The sequence below is a fragment of the Ornithorhynchus anatinus genome, chromosome 12 (genome assembly GCF_004115215.2).
Source record: "Ornithorhynchus anatinus isolate Pmale09 chromosome 12, mOrnAna1.pri.v4, whole genome shotgun sequence".
Taxonomy (NCBI): domain Eukaryota; kingdom Metazoa; phylum Chordata; class Mammalia; order Monotremata; family Ornithorhynchidae; genus Ornithorhynchus; species Ornithorhynchus anatinus.
In genome coordinates this window covers 29,012,348-29,031,772 of record NC_041739.1, presented here as the reverse complement: position 1 = coordinate 29,031,772, position 19,425 = coordinate 29,012,348, and the positions used below count along the sequence as shown (strand labels likewise).

The following is a 19,425-nucleotide window of genomic DNA, read 5'->3' as shown; positions in this document are numbered from 1 at the left end:
ATTTGGGAAAGTACAATGCAACAATAAACAGTGACATTCCCTGCCCACAATGAGCTCACAGTCTAGACTGGGGAAGACAGACATTAATACAAATAAATAAAATTACAGATATGGACATAAGTACTTTGGGGCTGGGAGGGGGGAAGAGCAAAGGGAGAAAGTCAGGGAGACGCAGAAGGGAGTGGGAGATGAAGAAAAGTAGGACTTAGTCTGGAAAGGCCTCTTGGAGGAAATGTGCCTTCAATAAGGTTTTGAAGCAGGGGGAGAGTGGTTGTCTGTTGGATTAGAGGAGGAGGGAACAATCCAAGCCAGAGGCAGGATGTGGACTAGGGATCGGCAGCGAGACAGATGAGATTGAGGCACAGTGCCCTACTTCAAACCTTTATTGAAGGCATATCTCCTCCAAGAAGCCTTCCCTGACTAAGCCTTCCTCTCCTCCCACTCCCTTCTGCATCACCTTGATTTGCTCTCTTCGTTCATCTTCCCTCCAAGCCCACAGCACATATGCATATATCTGTACATATCTGTAATTTATTTATTTATGGATATTAATGTCTGCTTCTCCCTCTAATAATAATAATAATTATGGTATCTGTTAAGCACTTACTATGTGCAAGGCATTGTACTAAGCACTGGGGTGAATACAAACAAATGGGTTGGTCCCTGTCCCACGTAGGGCTCACAGTCTCAATCCTCATTTTACAGATGAGATAACTGAAGCCCAGAGAAGTGAAATGACTTGCCCAGGGTTACAGTGGAAACAGTTGGTGGAGCCTGCATTAGAACCCATGACCTTCTGACTCCCAGGCCTGCACTCTACCCACTACGTAATGCTGTTTCTCTAGACTCTGAGCTCGTTGTGGGCAGGGAATGTTTCTGTTGGTTGTTATCTTGTACTCTCCCTAGCACTTAGAACAGTGCCTCGCACACAGTAAGCGCTCAATAAATAGGATTGAATGAATAAAAGAATGACTGGCTCTTCTCACCGGGCCAGCTGTGAAACACTTGAGAGGATTTGGAAGTGAATTAGGAAAAATAAGTGGTGCAATGGATTTTAGGGTACTAAACTCCTCTTCAGTGCATCTTCTCTTCCTGGCTGGTGATTCTGACCCATGGGATCCCAGCGCCAGTACAGTATTTGCAGGGGTCAGGAAAGGGGCCTGCCCAGGGAACTTCATTGCCACCCAGTGGTTTAATGGGAAAAACATCCACTGATCTGAACATTCCCCAGTTGCCAAACCACCCTGGCCCTGGGGTGGGAAAGCGTCCCGACTGCCTGACCACATTGACGAACGGTGGTCCGAGTAGAATTTCCTGAGCAGGAAGGGTCGACGAGGGGACTGGAGCGGGAAGATCATCCCGAGAGAAGAGCGATCATTAGACCGCCAGTAATGTAGAATAGTGCTCGGCATACAGGAGGTACTGAATAAATATCACTGCCTATGTGTTCGCCGCCATCCCTGACCTATCCAGGCCAGGACTCTTTCTCTTTCAGGAACACTCGGAGAAAGTATGCATCGGTTACCCTCCTAGACATCCGTCCTCATGGTTAGGACTATATCAACCAATACCCATGTCTCTCCCATCGATATCCTAACTCTTTCCCGGTGACCCATTACGAACTGACCATCCAACGCCCTTAACTTTCCCATCTGTGCTTCTAACTCTTTCTTCACCTCTTCCATTGATTGATTAACCCAAGATTTCCCTTCCAATATCTGAATTCTCTCATCCGACCCACCAAGGACTCACGTCCCTAATTCTCCCCTCTTTGTTTCCATCTCTCTCTTCGGCGACTCAACACCCTTAATTTTATCATTAAGCTTGCTCCCTAATGGAGGGAACCATTAGAATTCAACATGTAATATTTTAAATATATCAAGTCTAAATGAATAGAAATAGATTGACATTTAGCATATAGAATTGGCATGTACTACAAAAAACACTAATAATGATAACTGAAATATTTGTTAAATGATTACTATGTGTCAAGCATTGTTCTAAACCCTGGGAAAGATACAAAAGATAATCAGGTCAGACATAATCTCTGTCCCGCACAGTGCTCGCAATCTAAGTAGGAAGGACAGCAAGTATTAAATTCCCATTTTACAGACAAGCTGACTGAGGCACAGAGAAGTTAAATTACTTGCCCATGGTCGTACAGCAGGCAGGTGGTGGAGCTGGGATGAGCACCCAGGCTCTGACTCCCAGGCCCGTGCTCTTTCCATTAGACCATTTATGTCTATAAATCTTTAGGTAGATTACAGTTTAACCACTTGTCAAAATCTGGGATGGCAGCGGAGTCAGCAAGGAAGGAGGGGAAATAGGGGCAAAGAGAGAGCTGAGAAGGGAGAGGGAAGAAGGAAAAAGAGGAGAAAGAAGGGAGAGACTAAAAGGAGGGATAAGGAGAGATCCTTTTTCGCCTTTTTTGCCATCTTCTGTCGCTGCTGTCACCACCAGCAGCTTTAGCATCTGCAGGGAAGAAGATGGATACCTGAGAAGCAGTGTGGCCTAGTGGAAAGAGCAGGGGCCTAATCTTGGCTCTGTCACTTCACTTCTCTGTGCCTCAGTTTCCTCAACTATAAAATGGGGAATCAGTACCTGTTCCTCCTACTTAGGCTGTGAGCCCCATGCAGGACAGGGTCTGTGTCGGACCTAATTAAGTTGTGTCTACTCCAATGCTTAGAACAGTGTTTGGCATGTAGTAAGCTCTTAACAAATACCAAAAAAAAATGATGTGCATCCCAGGGTGACTGAAGGGTTTTATAGTTTAGCCTACTGCCAGAAAGAGCCTCCATTTAGCCTTACTGGGAACTGCCCAAAGTGCAGGCCTAAGAGATATCACCGATAAACCAGAAAGCACAAATCAGCTTTGATTTCTCATTCTAAGAAACTTCGACAGCAACTTTGCTGGAGTCATTTCCCCAAGATTTATCCTAGTTTGAAAACAGTTTCTCCCAGAAGCTCCACTGGTTTCAGGAGGAATGATGCAGAGCAGAGGGAAGAGCCCTGAATTTCCAAAGATTTTCTCCACTGAGAAATCACAGTTATGAAGCCGACTGAAATCTGGCATGAGATGGTCGACGTTCCAGGTTTTGGGAAACCCATGCTTTCAGACCAGGAAGCTCGGAACAGTTTAGGCTGAATGCTGACCTGTATCTTATATGTTTCTCCTCATCTTTTCTTCTGTTCTTATCCTCTCAGATGGCATGTCTCTGTTTCCTCTGACTCCTTCACGTGGTAGATATCATGGGGTACCAGTGTCTTGTCCCAAGAAAGCGGTAGTAAAGATTAGAAGGTTTTTATCATAAACTCACTGGTTCAGCTGTTGTTTCTTAAATCTTATCTTGACTCTATGCTATGTCTTAACTCCCTCCTTTCCTCTCTCCATTATCTGCCCTACATTAGTTTCCTCTTCTGCCTTAAGGTTTATCTAATCTGATTGCCCGAGGGGTATTTTTCTGACTCAAACAGATTTAATCCTACGGGGATAGCCAGCTGCAAAGCAGGTAGTCACATTATTCCCTTTGCCTTTTAGTTCTGTGCTAATTTGCCTTTAAGTTCTGTGGTCCCCGTTAACTAGCATAGTGAGGAGTCCCACTCCATGCCATGGTGTTGGGGAGCTGGACCCGCGGATGGGAATCCTTGGGCGGAGTTCCCCGGTCCTTCTGGGCTGGGACATTATCTCCCACCCTTCTGCTCTGCGGCAGGCCACCGGGGCCTGACTCAGTGCTCCCAAATATGCTAGCCGTGTTCTCTGGGAAACACTAGTCACATGCACCGGGACATACAAGCTACAGGCCTCGGGACCTTCGTACCGTGTGCCTTCCCCCTCCATCTGAGGGTGGGTGGGAAAGGGGTCTAACCAAGCAGCATGGCCGAGTGGACAGCGTACAGGCCTAGGAGTCAGCAGGACCTGGATCCTAATCCTGGCTCCACTATTTGTCTGTGTGACCTTGGGCAAGAGACTTCAATTCCCTGGACCTCCGTTACCTCATCTGTAAAATGGGGATTAAGAATGTGAGCCCCATGTGGGACAGGGGCTGTGTCCAACCTGATTTGTTTGGCTCCACCCCGGCGCTTAGTACAGTGTTCTGCACACAGTAAGCGGTCAATACGTAATGGGGCTTTGGTTCGGTTATTGGAACGTCATGCTCAGTGGGAAGCAAAGTAGGGTACTCTGGAGAGAAATTAGAGGGGTAACACAGAAATTAGCACTGTCTGGGTCTTGAAAATGTATCTGCTAGAACCAGAGTTTAAGGTGGCTCATACAGCCACATCCCCACTTGAATAGAGGGTTTGTCTCCAGTCGTAGCCTCCCAACCGTAGGGATCGCGTCTACCAACTCTCGTACCAAACTTGCCCAAGTGACTTGTTGGCTAACCGTACAGCTGGGGCTGGAGTGGCTGGGGACTGTTATGGCTGCATCAGAAAGCGACTCGCGGGGGAGATGGACAGAGAAAGGACTGAGTAGGGGTTATTTATTCATATTAATGTCTTTCTCCCCCTCTAGACTGTAAGCTTGTTGTGGGCAGGGAATGCGTCTGTCGTTGTAGTGTACTCTCCCAAGCGCTTCGTACGTTGTTCTGCACACAGTAAGCACGATCGGAGGAATGATTAATACACAGCGAGACTTCGGAGTTGCAGGGGTCGCTTGCATCGCGGGTGAGGAGGGAGCTGCAAGGGCAGCAGAGGGGGGCATGAGGATGGGGGGGGGGGGCAGGTGCACCTACTGCGAGCTGAGTGTGGGCAGGGCTAGGGGTGGACGGAACACCTGGCTGGGGGGGAAAGGGAAGGGCCAGGGGAATAATAATAATAATAATGTTGGTATTTGTAAGCACTTACTATGTGCAGAGCACTGTTTTAAGTGCTGGGGTAGATACAGGGTAATCAGGTGGTCCCACGTGAGGCTCACAGTCTTCATCCCCATTTTCCAGATGAGGTCACTGAGGCCCAGAGAAGCAGCGTGGCTCAGTGGCAAGAGCCCGGGCTTGGGAGTCAGAGGTCATGGGTTCGAATCCCAGCTCTGCCATTTGTCAGCTGTGTGACTGTGGGCAAGTCACTTCACTTCTCTGGGCCTCAGTGACCTCATCTGGAAAATGGGGATGAAGACTGTGAGCCTCACGTGGGACAATCTGATGACCCTGTATCTCCCCCAGCGCTTAGAACATGGCTCTGCATAGTGTAAGGCTTAACAAATACCGACATTATTATTAAGTGACTTAATAATAAGTCCTCCTCCTCTCCCCCACCCCTCAGCACTGTACTCGTCCGCTCAACTGCATGCATTTTCATCACCCTATATATTTTGTTAGTGAGATGTACATCACCTTGATTCTATTTAGTTGCTGTTGTTTTAATGAGATGTTCATCCCCTTGATTCTATTTATTGCTATTGCTTTTTGTCTGTCTCCCCTGATTAGACTGTAAGCCCGTCAGAGGGCAGGGACTGTCTCTATCTGTTACCGATTTGTACCTTCCAAGCGCTTAGTACAGTGCTCTGCACATAGTAAGCGCTCAATAAATACTAGGGAAGGAAGGAAGGAAGGAAGGAAGGAAGGAAGGAAGGAAGGAAGGAAGGAAGGAAGGAAGGAAGGAAGGAAGGAAGGAAGGAAGGAAGGAAGGAAGGAAGGAAGGAAGGAAGGAAGGAAGGAAGGAAAGGAGGGCGGATGCGCCTGCGCAGTGGGTGGGAGGGCGGGGCCAGAGGGAAGGGGCGGGGCCAGAGGGAAGGGGCGGGGCCAGGAGCGGCGTGGACACGTGATGTGGGCGTGGCCAGGGTGGTCACGTGGTGCGAGGGCGGGGCCGGGGCCACGTGGCGCGGTCCGAGACCGTTTATCCGCGGCTCCCCAGCAGCCAAGGGGGCGAGGCGGGATTAGAACCCAGGACTCTTGCCCCTAGGCATTTACAGAGTCGGTGCATCCGAGATGGAGTTCGGCCTCCCCATGGCCTGTCTTTCACTTCCACAGAGGAGAGAAGAGCCCTCTGCTGTGTTGATAAGGGCCCCTTTCATCATTAGGGGTGTGAGAACCGTCGGCCCAGGGGCTAGAGACCAGGCCTGGTGGTCAGGAGGTCCTGGGTTCTAATCCCCTCTCCGCCACTTGTCTGCTCTGTGACTCTGGGCAAGTCGCTTCACTTCTCTGGGCCTCAGCTATCAAATCTGGATAATGGGGATGAAGACCGTGACCCCAAAGGGGACAGGGACTGAGTCCAACCTGATTACCCTGTATCGACCCCAGCGCTCAATGCTTGGCACACAGTAAGTGCCAAATACCATTATTGGCACTTCGTAACCAATATTATTATTGTTATCATTAACTCCGGGTTTGCAAGAAGAAGTCTGCATCTTGACCAGGGAGGTGACATCACAATAATATAATGATGATGATGGAATTTGTTAAGCACTTACTATGTGCCAAACACTGTTCTAAGCTCTGGCGTAGATATAAGGTAATCAGATTGTCCCACTTGGGGCTCACATTCTTCATCCCCATTTTACAGATGAGGTAACTGAGATGCAGAAAAGTGAAATAATTTGCCCAAGGCCACGCTACAGTCGAACGGCGGAGACGGGATTAGAAACCACATTCTCTGACTCTGACTCCCGAGCACGGACTCCTTCCACAAAGCCACGCTGCTTCTCACGATGTCACAGTGCTTATCACGGTGTCATGACATCATGACATCACAGTGCATCTTTTGATGTTCCTGACCCTGAGAGGGAGCCTGCTGATGCCCAGACAGGTAGAAACGCTCTGTAGACTTCCAGGGAAGAACTAAAGGTTGCCCTGTAAACACAAAACCTTAAATTTACAGCATAAAAAGGATCTACAGTGTTCCCTGAGGGAGTAATAATAATTATGGTATTTTTTAAGTGCTTCCTATGTGCCAAACACTGTACTTGGTAATCAAGATAATCAGGTTGTCCCATGTGGGGCTCATAATGTTGATATCCATTTTACAGATGAGGTAACTGAGGCACAGAGATGTTAAGCAGCTTGCCCAAGGTTACGTGGCAGACAAGTGGCAGAGCCGGGATTAGAACCCATGTCCTCTGACTCCCAAGCCCGTGCTCTTGCCACTAAGCTACGCTGCCTCTCCATCAACTGTTGGAGAACACTGTTGTTCTTCAACAAGACCTGCATTTGGAATTATAATATTTCTGGAGTTGAATTCTGTGTGAGAATTTCTTCTTGAAACCTGCATTTTGTATTGTGGCTTTAGATCCTAGGTGGAGCCCCGGGAAAAGTCCTGCGGATCCAAGATGCTGAGCGAGAGCTGGGTGAAGAAGAAAAGCTTTCCCTTGTTGCTACTGTTATTGTTGCTGCTAATCTGGATTAAGTGTTCGCTCTAAATCAAGAAAATCAACTCAATCGACCGAACCCCAGGAAGCTGACGCCTAAAATCAGGGAGGACAGGCCCACGGAACGACAAGAATCTAATGTGAACCACAACGAAGATTGGTTTAAATAGCGCAATAAGATCATCCATCACTACTAAAATCCAAAAGGTAATTGCTGTTTGGAAGGGAGCTATCTCCTGCTCCAGATTTCAAAGAGCCACGACCGCCTGAGCTCTCTCAGAGTTGGGACATCGGTGTTGGGTTGGTGGAGGGAGGCTGATCAATAAATCAGTCATATTTATTGAGCACTTACTGTGCGCCGAGCACTGTACTAAGTGCTTGGAAGAGAACAATATAAGAGAGTTGGAAGATATGAGCTTGATCTGGGCAGACCCTGAAGGCTTTGGTATCTGACACCTGGTTGGCTGCTTTTTCATGGAGAGAGACGACAAAGGAGTAGAAATGTTAAAACCAGGTCGGAGACAATCAATCAATTGTATTTATTGAGCGCTTACTCTGTGCAGAGCACTGTACTAAGTGCTTAGAAAGTACAATTCGGGAAGGAGAGTCAAACAGAGGCCTATCCATTCAACTCCTAGCTTGGCCAGTGGCTAGAGAGTGGAAGACAGTCTGCTCCAAGTCAAAACTCACCTGTGCTGGGCAGAGCGGCACGGGAGAGAGTCGAGGGCGGAGACTCAAGTTTAATAATAATAATAATGTTGGTATTTGTTAAGCGCCTACTATGTGCAGAGCCCTGTTCTAAGCACTGGGGTAGATACAGGATGATCAGGTTGTCCCACGTGGGGCTCACAGTTTTAATCCCCCTATTACAGATGAGGAAACAGAGGCACAGAGAAGTTAAGTGACTTGCCCACAGTCACACAGCTGACAAGTGGCAGAGCTGGGATTCGAACCCATGACCCCTGACTCCCAAGCCTGTGCTCTTTCCACTGAGCCATGCTGCTTCTTTCCTGCACGGAAGGAGGCAGAGGTAAACCAATTCTGTATTTTTACCAAGAAAATTCTGTGGATCCACTACCAGAACGATTGGAGATGGAGAGCGGGGCGTCGTGGGTGAGATGTGTCCGAGGCGTCGCTATGGGTCAGAAACGACTCGACGGCATAAGACAAGACAAGACCAAATATATGTGGTACATTTTTTCAAAATCTATGTACATGCTTACTATGTATGTAGGTTTAGAACGTTCCTTTGTCAAACTGCACAGTTTGGTTCCTGGAATTTGTCATTATCGTAAGACAAAAACTCACAGAATAAAAGGTGTATGGGAAACCCCTCAGTGGGAATCAGCATGATCTACTGGATGAAGCCCGGGCCTGAGAGTTAGAAGGATGTGGGTTCTAATCCCTAGTAAGCACTTAACAAATCCCAACATTATTATTATTATTTTGTGTTACTCAGGGATCTTTTTGCTGCCATCTAGTGACCGAACTGAATCTCAAAGGAATTCCATTTGGGCCTGGGCTCTCAAACGCAACTAATTAATGTTTGGCAAACCAGCCTAGAGGTAAAACTTGGGGTTAGTAAGCAGATACGTTAGGAGCTAAACACCCAAAGCCCATCCAGAGATTAAACCTCTACTAGTAACAGTATATATTAAGATCTTACTGTGTGTAGAGCACCGTACTAAGCACCACAAAAGGATACAACGGGAGGGAAAGTAAGTACCGCCCAAGGGACGCAGAAAACTTTATATAGTAGGAAGGACGTTGCCTTGAGTATAAACTCGTTGTGGGCAGGTAGTGTATCTGTTTATTGTTGTATTGTACTCTCCCAAGGGCTCAGTACAGTGCTTGGCACACAGGAAGCGCTCAGTAAATGCCATTGAATGAATGAGTGAATGAATGAACTGGCTAGAAGCCCACTGGAAGGAGGAAAGTCAGGGCAAGGCCTGCAAGAGGTCCCCCTGACTGGGGTGTCTGGGCCCTGTTAAATTATAAGTGTAACACCACTGTGACAGACCCAAGTGAAGGGGGCCTGATGCCAACACTGCCTAGTTGTTTAAAGCAAGTAGTTTTTAAAGTCTGGATGTCAAAGGGAATATGTCTCAGACTCAAATGGGTGCTGAGGTTTAGCTTTTAACAGAGCATTTGTTTCACCAGTCACTCAACCAGTTGTGCCAAGGGTAATTGGGTTGGGATGAAGGGGATCAGGATTTAGCACTAGGATTTGGTTGAAAGGGGGATAAGGGTGGATTTTAGCATTAGGTTGGGTGTAGGGATTGGGCGATAGGTGTTTGGGTTGGGGTTGAATTGGGACTGGAGAGGAGGTGGGATGAAGATGCATTGTCAAGGTCAAAACAGAAGTTAAGACTAGGGTATGATCAGCTTCGGGCAGTAAATAAGGTAACCTTCATCTCAGAGTACTATATGATGAAAGGGGTGGCCACTCAGGATCTTCTGAAAATGGTGGCTGGGCAGCTGTTCTCAAAGGTTTTAAATTAGAAGGAAGAAAATGCTATAGTTTAGGGATCACCACTGATAATGAAGACCATGATAGAATGAAAACAACATAATGAAAGACCAACTTCACTTGCTATCAGTTTAATAATGAAAATAATAATTGTGGGGCTTGTTAAGTACTTACTATGTGCCAAGCACTGTACCAAGCCCTGGGGTGGATACAAGCAAGTTGGGTTGGACGCAAATGCAGTTATTTGTTTCTGCCCTAGCTAAATGGCCCACCTATCTACAAGAAATGGGAAATAGCAAGAAGCAAAGAAATATTCTTTGTTTCCGTGAAAGTCTAAAAAGAAAGGCCAGCCCACTGACAAATTCATTCACTGTAGAGGGAGTTCTCCCCTAACTCCCTGCACAAAGAAAGCTGCGTGGCCTAGTGGAAAGAGCGTGGGCCTGGGATTCAGAGGACCTGTCTTCTAATATCAGCTCCACTACTTTTCTGCTGTGTGACCTTGGGCAAGTCCTCCTACTTAAGAGTTTGAGTCCCATGTGGGACAGGGACTGAGTCTAATCAGATTAGCTTGTATTCGCTAAATCCCAGTGCTTAGAACAGCGCTTGGCCCATAACATAGAACCCTGTGTTATGAGAAATTCAGAGTCACCCTTGATATCAAAGGGAATTAAGAGGTTAGGGGAAAGACGGTTCCAGAACACCACCAGACTGACCATTTTGGGATTCAAATTACTATGTTATCGTTATGCTCCCCACTGAAGCTTGTTGTGGTCAGGGCAGTCTACCAACTCTGTTATATTACACTCTCCCAAGTGCTTAGTACAGTGCTCTGCACACAGTAAATGCTCAATAAATAAGATTGGTTGAAAAATATGATTGAGCATTTATTGTATGCAGAGCACTTTACTAAGCGCTTGGGAGAGGGTAATATAAGAGAGTCGGTAGACTGCCCTGCCCACAACAAGCTTCAATGAGGAGCAAAATGATAATATAGTAATTTGAATTCAAAGTATCCTTGATATTATCCTTGACTGAGCTCTCTCTTCAACCACCGTATTCAATCTATCACTAAATCCTGTCGATTCAACCGTCAGAACATCACTAAAATCCGCCCTATTCCCTCTATTCAAACTGCTACCACATCAATCCATGCACTTATCCTTTCCCTCCTTGATTACTGAATCAGCCTCCTTGCCGACCTCCCTGCCTCCTGTCTCTCCCCACTCCAGTCCATTCTTCACTCTGCTGCCCGGATCGTTTTTCTACAGAAATGTTCAGTCCATGTTTCCCCACTCCTCAAGATCCTCCAGTGGTTGCCCATCTACCTCTGCATCAAACAGAAACTCCTTACCACCGGCTTTGAAACACTCAATCATCTTGCCCCCTCTTCCCTCACCTCACTGCTTTCCTACTACAGCCCAGCCACACACTTCACTTCTGTAATGCCAGCCTACTCACTGTACTTTGATCTCGTCTATCTCGCCGCTGACCTCTCACCCGTGTCCTGCCTGTGGCCTGGAACGTCCTCCCTCTTCGTATCTGATAGGTAATTACTCTCTCCCCCTTCAAAGCCTTATTTAAGGCACATCTCTTCTAAGATGCCTTCCCTAACTAAGCCCTCATTTCCTCTTCTCCCACTCCCTTCTGTATCTCCCTGATTTGCTCCCTTTATGCACCCTTCCCTCAGCCCCCCAGCATTTATGTGCACATCTGTATTTATTTGCGTTAATGCCTGTCTCCCCCTCTAGAATGTAAACTCGTTGTGGGCAGGGAATGTGTTTATCAACTCTGTTATATTGCATTATTGTACCCTCCCGAGTGCTTAATAGGCTGCTCCGCATAGAGTAAACGCTTAACAAATTTGTTGATTGAGGCTGAGGCAGAGACTGGGAAGTGTAGCGGCATCTCCCCTTGACCGACACAATATGCAACGTACACAACTACTTCCCCTACTGAATCTACTTGTGTCAACTTGTGGCTTGTGTTATGCCAGAACCGACTCAGATTATGAGACTAAACATTGCCTAATGCTTCCATAGGGTTCTATTTGAATCATGGGATGAATACATGCACTATAGCAGAACTGGTTTTTCTCACCTTGGCATTTCAGCGGAAAGGCTCAGAAATTCTTCCTGATGAAAATGCAAATTAAGTCAATAAGAATTATAATTGTGATGTTTGTTAAGTGCTTACTATGTGCCAAGCACAATACTGAGCACTCGGGCAGATACAAGATAATCAAGTCCCACATGGGGCTCACAATCTAAGTAGGGGGGAAAATGGGTTTGGAACCCCCATTTTGCAGATGAGGGAACTGAGGCACAGAGAAGTGAAGTGACTTGCCCAAGGTCACACAGTAGGTAAATGGCAGAGCCGGGATTTGAATCCAGGTCCTCTGACTCCCAGGCTTTTGCTCTTTCCACTAGACCATGTTGCTTCTCATGAAATAGACAGGACTTTTGTTATGGTTACTTGCTGTGCACTTTTGGGGCTTTTCAAAATTTTAGTCTGTGCCCACAGAGAAATAAGATTCGAATATAATCAATCCTGCTACCTGTATGCTATACCAACAGGGGAGAGATTATTATTCATTCAACTTTACTCCCCTCCCATCTGCGTTGCCTTGACTTGCTCCCTTTATTCACCCCCACCCCACCCCTAACACATACAACCCAACAGTACTTATGTAAATATCTATAATTTATTTATTTATATTAATGTCTATCTCACCCTCTAGGCTGTAAACTCATTGTGGGCAAGGAATATGTTTGTTATGGCGTAGTGGCTTAGATTCTGGGCCTGAGAATCAGAAGATCATTGGTTCTAATCCCAGCTCCTCCACTTATCCGCTGTGTGACCTTGGGCAAGTCACTTCACTTCTCTGTGTCTCAGTTACCTCATCTGTAAAATGGGGATTGAGACTGTGAGCCCCACTTGAGACAGGGACTGTTTCCAACCCGATTTGCTTATATCCACCCCAGCGATTAGTACAGTGTCTGGTGCATAGAAAATGCTTAAAAAATACCATTTTTATTATTATTATTATTACTCTCCCAAGTGCTTAGTACAGTGCTGTGCACCCAGTAAGCGCTCAATAAATACAATCGATTGATTTGTTGAGACATGATTTTCAATGTAGCTGCACATGTCTTAAATCTTCAATCAGCCATATTTATTGAGCACTTACTGTGTGCAGAGCACTGTACTAAGCTCTTGGGAAAGTACAATACCTCAGAGTTGGTAAGTGCTGTGGGGCTGAGAGATGGGTGAATAAAGGGTGCAAATCCAAGTGCAAAGGTGACACAAAAGGGAGTGGGAGAAGAAATAAGGGCTTAGTCGAGGGAGGCCTCTTGGAGATATGCTTTTTTAATAAGGCTGCTCTAAGGTTTGAGCAGAGGGGTGATTGTCACCATCTTTACTTCTCTTTTAAGTGGTCTTTGAAAGAAACAATGACTCTCTCTTGAAAACAGTGAGGAAAAATATGCCCCAATTGGAAAGTAATTGAAAATATGCTGTTCACTCCCAAAACTTCTCCAAATAGCCCATTTCTAACTAATTGCTCTATCAGTCAGTTCTTAGAAATCACTGAGTAGAATGGCAACTGGAGAAGTCAAGCCCAAGCAGAAAGGGGAAGGTGTAGACTCTCGCACTGTAAAATTTTGATTTCCAAACCTCACTGTTCCAATGCAACTGGCTTCGTCTCCAGTTTCATGGCACAAAGTGCCATAGATTTCTCAAATGAGGTAAAGAAACCGTGACAAGTTTCGAATGGTCTGCATAGGTAGAAGCAGAGTGATGTAGTTAAAAAAAAAAGCCCAGAACACGGGGCTCACAGTCTCAATCCCCATTTTACAGATGAGAAACCAAGGCACAGAGAAGTGAAGTGATTTGACCACGGACACACAGCAAAGCTTGTGTGACGGAGCTGGGCCTAGAACCCAGGTCCTTCTAACTCCCAGGCCTTGGATTCTATCCACTAGGCCATGCTGCTTCCCGTTTGTTCGGTCATTCAATCGTATTTACTGAGCGCTTATTGTGTGCAAAGCTCTGTACTAAACATTTAGGAGAGTACACTATAACAATGAACAGACACATTTCCTGCCCACAACGAGCTTGTTTTAAACACATTTTCCCTGAAACAGAAATAAAGCTCTTGTCTTCCAGCCACCTTCACCGCCCCTGCCCACTTGGTATTTCAGCTGGATCGTAAGACTGAATTCCCCTGCCAGAGTCCTGGAATGGGGTCTGCTGGGGTCCTACGTGGTCTTGCGGCTGGGAGGGGGGTCCTGCAGATTCGGAACCGGTGAGTAGCAATACCGTGGAGTGGCCAATAAGCAGCATTTTGCTTTTGCCCTCTGGTCAGAAGGAGCCGGAGCCTCCAGTAGTGCCTCGGGTGTCAAGGCTGGAGGGGCCGGTAGTCGGTGCCCTCCTGGAGACCCAAGGGATTTTCCGATGAGAACCAGCAGTGTGGTCTAGAGGACAGAGTATGGGCTTTCATTCAGTCATTCATTCAATCGTATTTATTGAGCGCTTACTATGTGCAGAGTACTGTACTAGGCACTTGGAAATACAATACAACAATACAGACCATCCCTGCCCACAACGGGCTTACAGTCTAGAGGTAGGGAGGCAGACATCAAAACAAGTAAACAGGCATCAATATAAATAAAGAGAATTATGTATAAATGTATATATCCCTAAGTGCTGTGGGGCCGGGAGGGAGGGGAAGAGCAAAGGGAGTGAGTCGGTGCAACGCGGAAGGGAGGGGGAGCTGAGGAAAAGGGGGCTCAGTCTGGGAAGGCCTCCTAGAGGAGGTGCATCTTCAGTAGGGCTTTGAAGGGAGCAAGAGTGATTGTTTGGCAGATTTGAGGAGGGAGGGTGATCCAGGCTAGAGGTAGGACGTGCTCCAGGGGTGGGCAGTGAGTCAGAAAGACCTGCTTTCTAATCCCAGCTCAGCCACTTGTCCACTGTGTGACCTTGGGCAAGTTACTTCACTGCTCTGTGCCTCAGTGACCTTATCTAATAGTTATGGTACTTGTTAAGTGCTTACTATGTGTCAAGCACTGTTTTAAGTGCTGGATTAGGTACAAGTTAATCAAGTCAGACCCAATCCCTGTCCCACATGGGACTCACATTTTACAGATGAGGTATCTGAAGCCCAGAGAAGCGAAGTGACTTTCCCAAGCTTACACGGCAGACATGTGGTGGAGCCGGAATTAGACTTCTGACTCCCAGGCCCTTGCTCTACCCACTAAGACATGCTGCTTCTCTGTAAAATGGGGATTAAAACTGTGAGCCCCATGTGGGACATGGACTCTGTCCAACCTGATTAACTTTCATCTACCCCAGCGCTAAGTACAGTGCCTGGCACATAAAAAGTGCCTAAAAAATAAAGAACCAACATTAAAAAAAACCCCAAACCTTGGGCGGCTATTTAGGGTGGTGCTGGAGACCTGAGCCCTAGTTCCTCCAAACAGTAGCTTCCTCTGTCCGGCAGCCAGGTTCCTTCACAGTAATAGTAGGAAGATTATGTGTTCAGCCCTGGGAAATAATACAGGTGCCATGGTGAGGCCTAAGACCTGTCCAGCCATTTTGGTTCCTCATTCTTTCTGAGCCTCCTCTTCCAGGAGTGCATAGTGACAATGTAGAACTTTAGAGACTAGTTGGAGTGAGTAATGACCCTTTTAGATGCCACCTGTCACCATTGTGTTTAAAGAGAAGTTATTAATCAGTCATATTTATTGAACACTTACTGTGTGCAGAGCACTCTACTAATCTACTAAGCGCTTGGGAGAGTACAGTGTAACGGAGTTGGTAGGCATGTTCCCTGCCCATACCAAGCTTACAGTTTAAAGGGACTATAAAGTACATAAAGTCAGATGGACAGTCCTTGACTTAAACAAACCACATTTCTGATTGTTGCCTTTTGACTTTGCAGCACATTGATTTCAACTCTCGGCATTAGCCTCTTTTACGGAACTAGCTTCGGGAGTCTTAAGGGGACCCTGGATGGTGGGGGAGGGGAGTGCAAGAGAACCATAGGGAAAAGTGGAAAAAATTTGAAAGTCATGACTCGGGGGATTGGAAGGGAAGGAAAATTTACAGAGGTCGGGGGGCAAGTGGAATGGGAAAGGCAGAGCGTCAGGAGAACTCACCAAGGGAGTGTGTACACTATCATCCTACTTTTTTTTAATGGGATTTATTGAGGGCTTAGTATTTGTCAAGCCCTGTTCTAAGCGCTGGGGTAGATACAAGTTTTTAAAAGATGATTTAATCCCCATTTAACAGGTGAGGTAACTGAGGCACAGAGAAGTTAAGTAACTTGCCCAAGGTCACACAGCAAGCATTTGGCAGAGCTGGGACTAGAAACCAGTTCCTCTCTCTCCCAAGCCCGTGCTCTTTCCACTAGACGACACTGCTTCTCAACAGAGTAAAAATTCCTATCACAGACCCCCTCTGGCTCAATAGAAACCCATTTATTGGATGTAGCTTTATTATTCATCCATCATTGACTGAGTACTCATTCCTGAGTAATTTTGATAAAAATAGGGCATACGACCTTGGTTCAAAAAGCAAGCTCCCATTTATCACATTATTCCTGTGGGAAAATCTATTCTTACTTACGTCTCAATTTGACGTAGTTTTCAGGACCCAATTGCGTCATAAATCTAAGAACTGCCTCTAGTAGAAAGAGTAGTTGTCACTTTTATTGTTGTGAATGTTTTCCGCAGGAGTAAAGGAATTCACTTCTGGTATATCTCTGCCCTCTGATCCGTAAAGTATGGCATGTTTATGCCCCTGCACCCTTATAACTGCATAAGCTACTAAATTGGAGGCATTCAGATTTAATGCAGTTATTCACTAATGCCTTTCGCCAACTGAGCAATTCAGGCACTTCAATTTGGGACCCAATCACCAATCACCTTCCAGGTTCCTAGAGATGCTTGACTGTTGTGAACCAGATTTTGATTCCTGGTCCTTTTAGGTAGCATTACAGGTGATTGGTGACTGGTGGATATTTGTTTGGGCCGGGCTGCTCTGCCCTTTTTCTCCAGACTTTGCTAACTGAGTGGATTGCCAAACTGTCTTGCTGCTAGGGCAGTGTCATCCACTAAGAGGAGAGGATTGTGGAGTGGTTGACAGGACCAGCAGCATGGACTATGATAAAGAGTCAGAGGACCTGGGTTCTACTCCTAACTCTGCCACTTGTCTGTTGTGGGACCTTGGGCAAGCGCTTCGCTTCTCTGGGCTTCAGTTCCCTCATCTGTAAAATGTGAGCCCCATGAGGGACAGAGACTATGTCCAACCTGATTAGCTTGTATCTTCTCCAGTGCTTAATATAGTGCCTGGTACCCAGTAAGCGTTTAACGGATACTTTTTTTAAAAAAAATGCCTAAATACCTGGTCCCTGGAACATCTTGGTCTCAAAACAGAGGTAATTTGGTGTAGTGGTCTGAGTATTACTATCAGAATTTCCCCTTCCAGTTTCCAGACAATTGAATTTGAGGCCTGTCATTTCAGTGGTTTTCTGTTCTCTTTCAGGCTTTATACCGCTTTCACCAGAAGGGAAGTTATTACAGTACTCCAGTCATCCAAATGCCAGTCTCATGGCAGACATTCCATTGAAAAGTTCCACCATCACACCAGGAGGAGTGACCCAGTGTGCCCTGGACTCACCCAACCTGCTGCTGGAATTGCATTTGGGAGTAGAGGAAGCCCAGGTAGGAATGACCTCATAGGCCACTAATTTTCTTCATCTGGGGAAATTCTTGCTCGCTTTGCTCAGGTGTAGTTTGGGTTAAGGTGAAGTTGGGTTAGGTAGCGTGGCTTAGTGGATAGAGCATGGGTCTGGAAGTCAGAAGGACCTGGCTTCTAATTCTGGCTCTGCCATTTGTCTGCTGTGTCCCCTTGGGCAATTCTCTGGGCTTCAGTTACCTCATCTGTAAAATGGGGATTAAGAGTGTGAGACGTGAATTGTGTCCAACCTAATTGACTTGTATCTATCCCAGCACTTAGAACAGTGCTTGGCACATAGTAATCACTTAACAAGTACAATAATAATAATAATAGCAATTATTATAATAATAAGGGAGTTATCTTTATTGCAGTTTAACTTCACCAACTAAAGGTAGATCTTTGCCTGTTTGGGTTGGGTGGCCAGGTCGCCTGTATATTCAGGAAGGTTTCTATTTTAATGCCATCCCTGATGCTCTGTATACCTTTCTCTTATTCTAATGCATCAATAATATGCTTTGAGTGTACCAGGAAGTAGAGGGGTTTAGCAGAAAGAGCCTCCGTTTCCTCATGTGTAAAATGGGGATTCAATACTTGTTCTCCCTCCCACTTAGACCGTGAGCCCGATGTGAGATAAAGGACTGTGACCGATCAGATTATCTTGTATCTGTCCCATTGCTTAGTACAGTGCCTGGCACATAGTAAGCACTTAACAAATACCATAATAAAAATAATAATAATAATAATGGTATTTAAGTGCTTACTATATGCAAGGCACTATACTAAGCACTGGGGTAGATGCAAGTTGATCAGGTTGGACACAGTCCATGTCCCATATGGGGATTAAGATGGGCTCACAGTCTTTATCCCCATTTTATAAATGAGGTAACTGAGGCACAGAAAAGTCAACTGACTTGCCCAAGGTCACACAGCAGACAAGTGGCGAAACAGGGATTAGAACCCATGTCCTTCTGACTCCCAAGCACGTGCTGTCTCTATCCACTAGGCCAAGCTGCTGCTGCTTGTTCTTATGAGTATTATTATTACTGTGTGCAAAGCATTGTACTAAACATTTAGGGGAGTACAGTAGTGGTAGAAGATGTAATCTTTGCCTTCAAAGAATTTACATCTAACAGAGGAAATAGACGCAAAATAATTTATTGTTAGAAGAAAAAAGAGACTCAAAAAATGGCTATGCAGATGAATAAGTGCTTAAATAGGAGCATGTGTGAAAAGATGGGTGCTTGTGAAACCTAAAGTGTTGAGCAGTTAGTTGGGAAAATATGACCTGAGGAAATTAGAAATGAATTAGGGAAGATCTTCTGGAGGAAATGTGATTTCAGAAGGGCTTCGAGTTTAAGAACAGTGGCCTGATGGAGTTGAAGTGAGAGGGATTTCGAGGCAGGCGGGAGGATGGGAGCAAGAGGTTGGCAGCAAGAGAGATGCAGACAAGGCCCCATACGTAGATAGGCTTGAGAGGAGGGCGACCTGAGGTGTCGTGGGAAAAAGGAGTGGGTAAGTAAGGGGGAGAGAGAGGAGGTGGAGTGTCTTAAGGTGAAGGGAAGCTGTGTGTCTTAGTGGATAGAGCAAGGGCACAGTTGTGAGCCATCCCACATACTGAAAATTTTTGGGGAATAGTAAAAGGCAGACATCGTACTCCTAACACAGTTGATGCCCGAACTCCTAAGAAACTGACAAAAAACATGGTGTAAATTGAGAATGGGACCATTTTTCAATAAAACTACCATTTATGTTAGTTTTTTTTTTTTTAATATGGTGACACCTAGAAGAGAGACACTGAGGAAAAAGGAAGCAGCATGACCTAGTGGAAAGAGCATGGGCCAGAGAATCAGAAGACCTGGGTTTTAATCCCAGCTCTGCTAATTGACTGTTGCATGACCTTTGAGCAAGTTCCTTCACG

The 19,425-nt window shown here is 46.0% G+C and overlaps 1 protein-coding gene across 1 annotated transcript in view; it reads left to right on the top strand.

The window, feature by feature from the left end:
* Positions 1–6,646: 6,646 nt before the first annotated feature.
* NOCT (nocturnin) overlaps positions 6,647–19,425 on the top strand; it is a 56,543-nt gene continuing 43,764 nt past the window's right edge. Inside the window, exons 1-3 of the mRNA XM_039913720.1 lie at positions 6,647–6,741; positions 7,222–7,507; positions 17,313–17,491. The gene's annotated coding sequence lies outside the window, so the exon portion shown is untranslated. The remainder of the gene's footprint in view (positions 6,742–7,221; positions 7,508–17,312; positions 17,492–19,425) is intronic.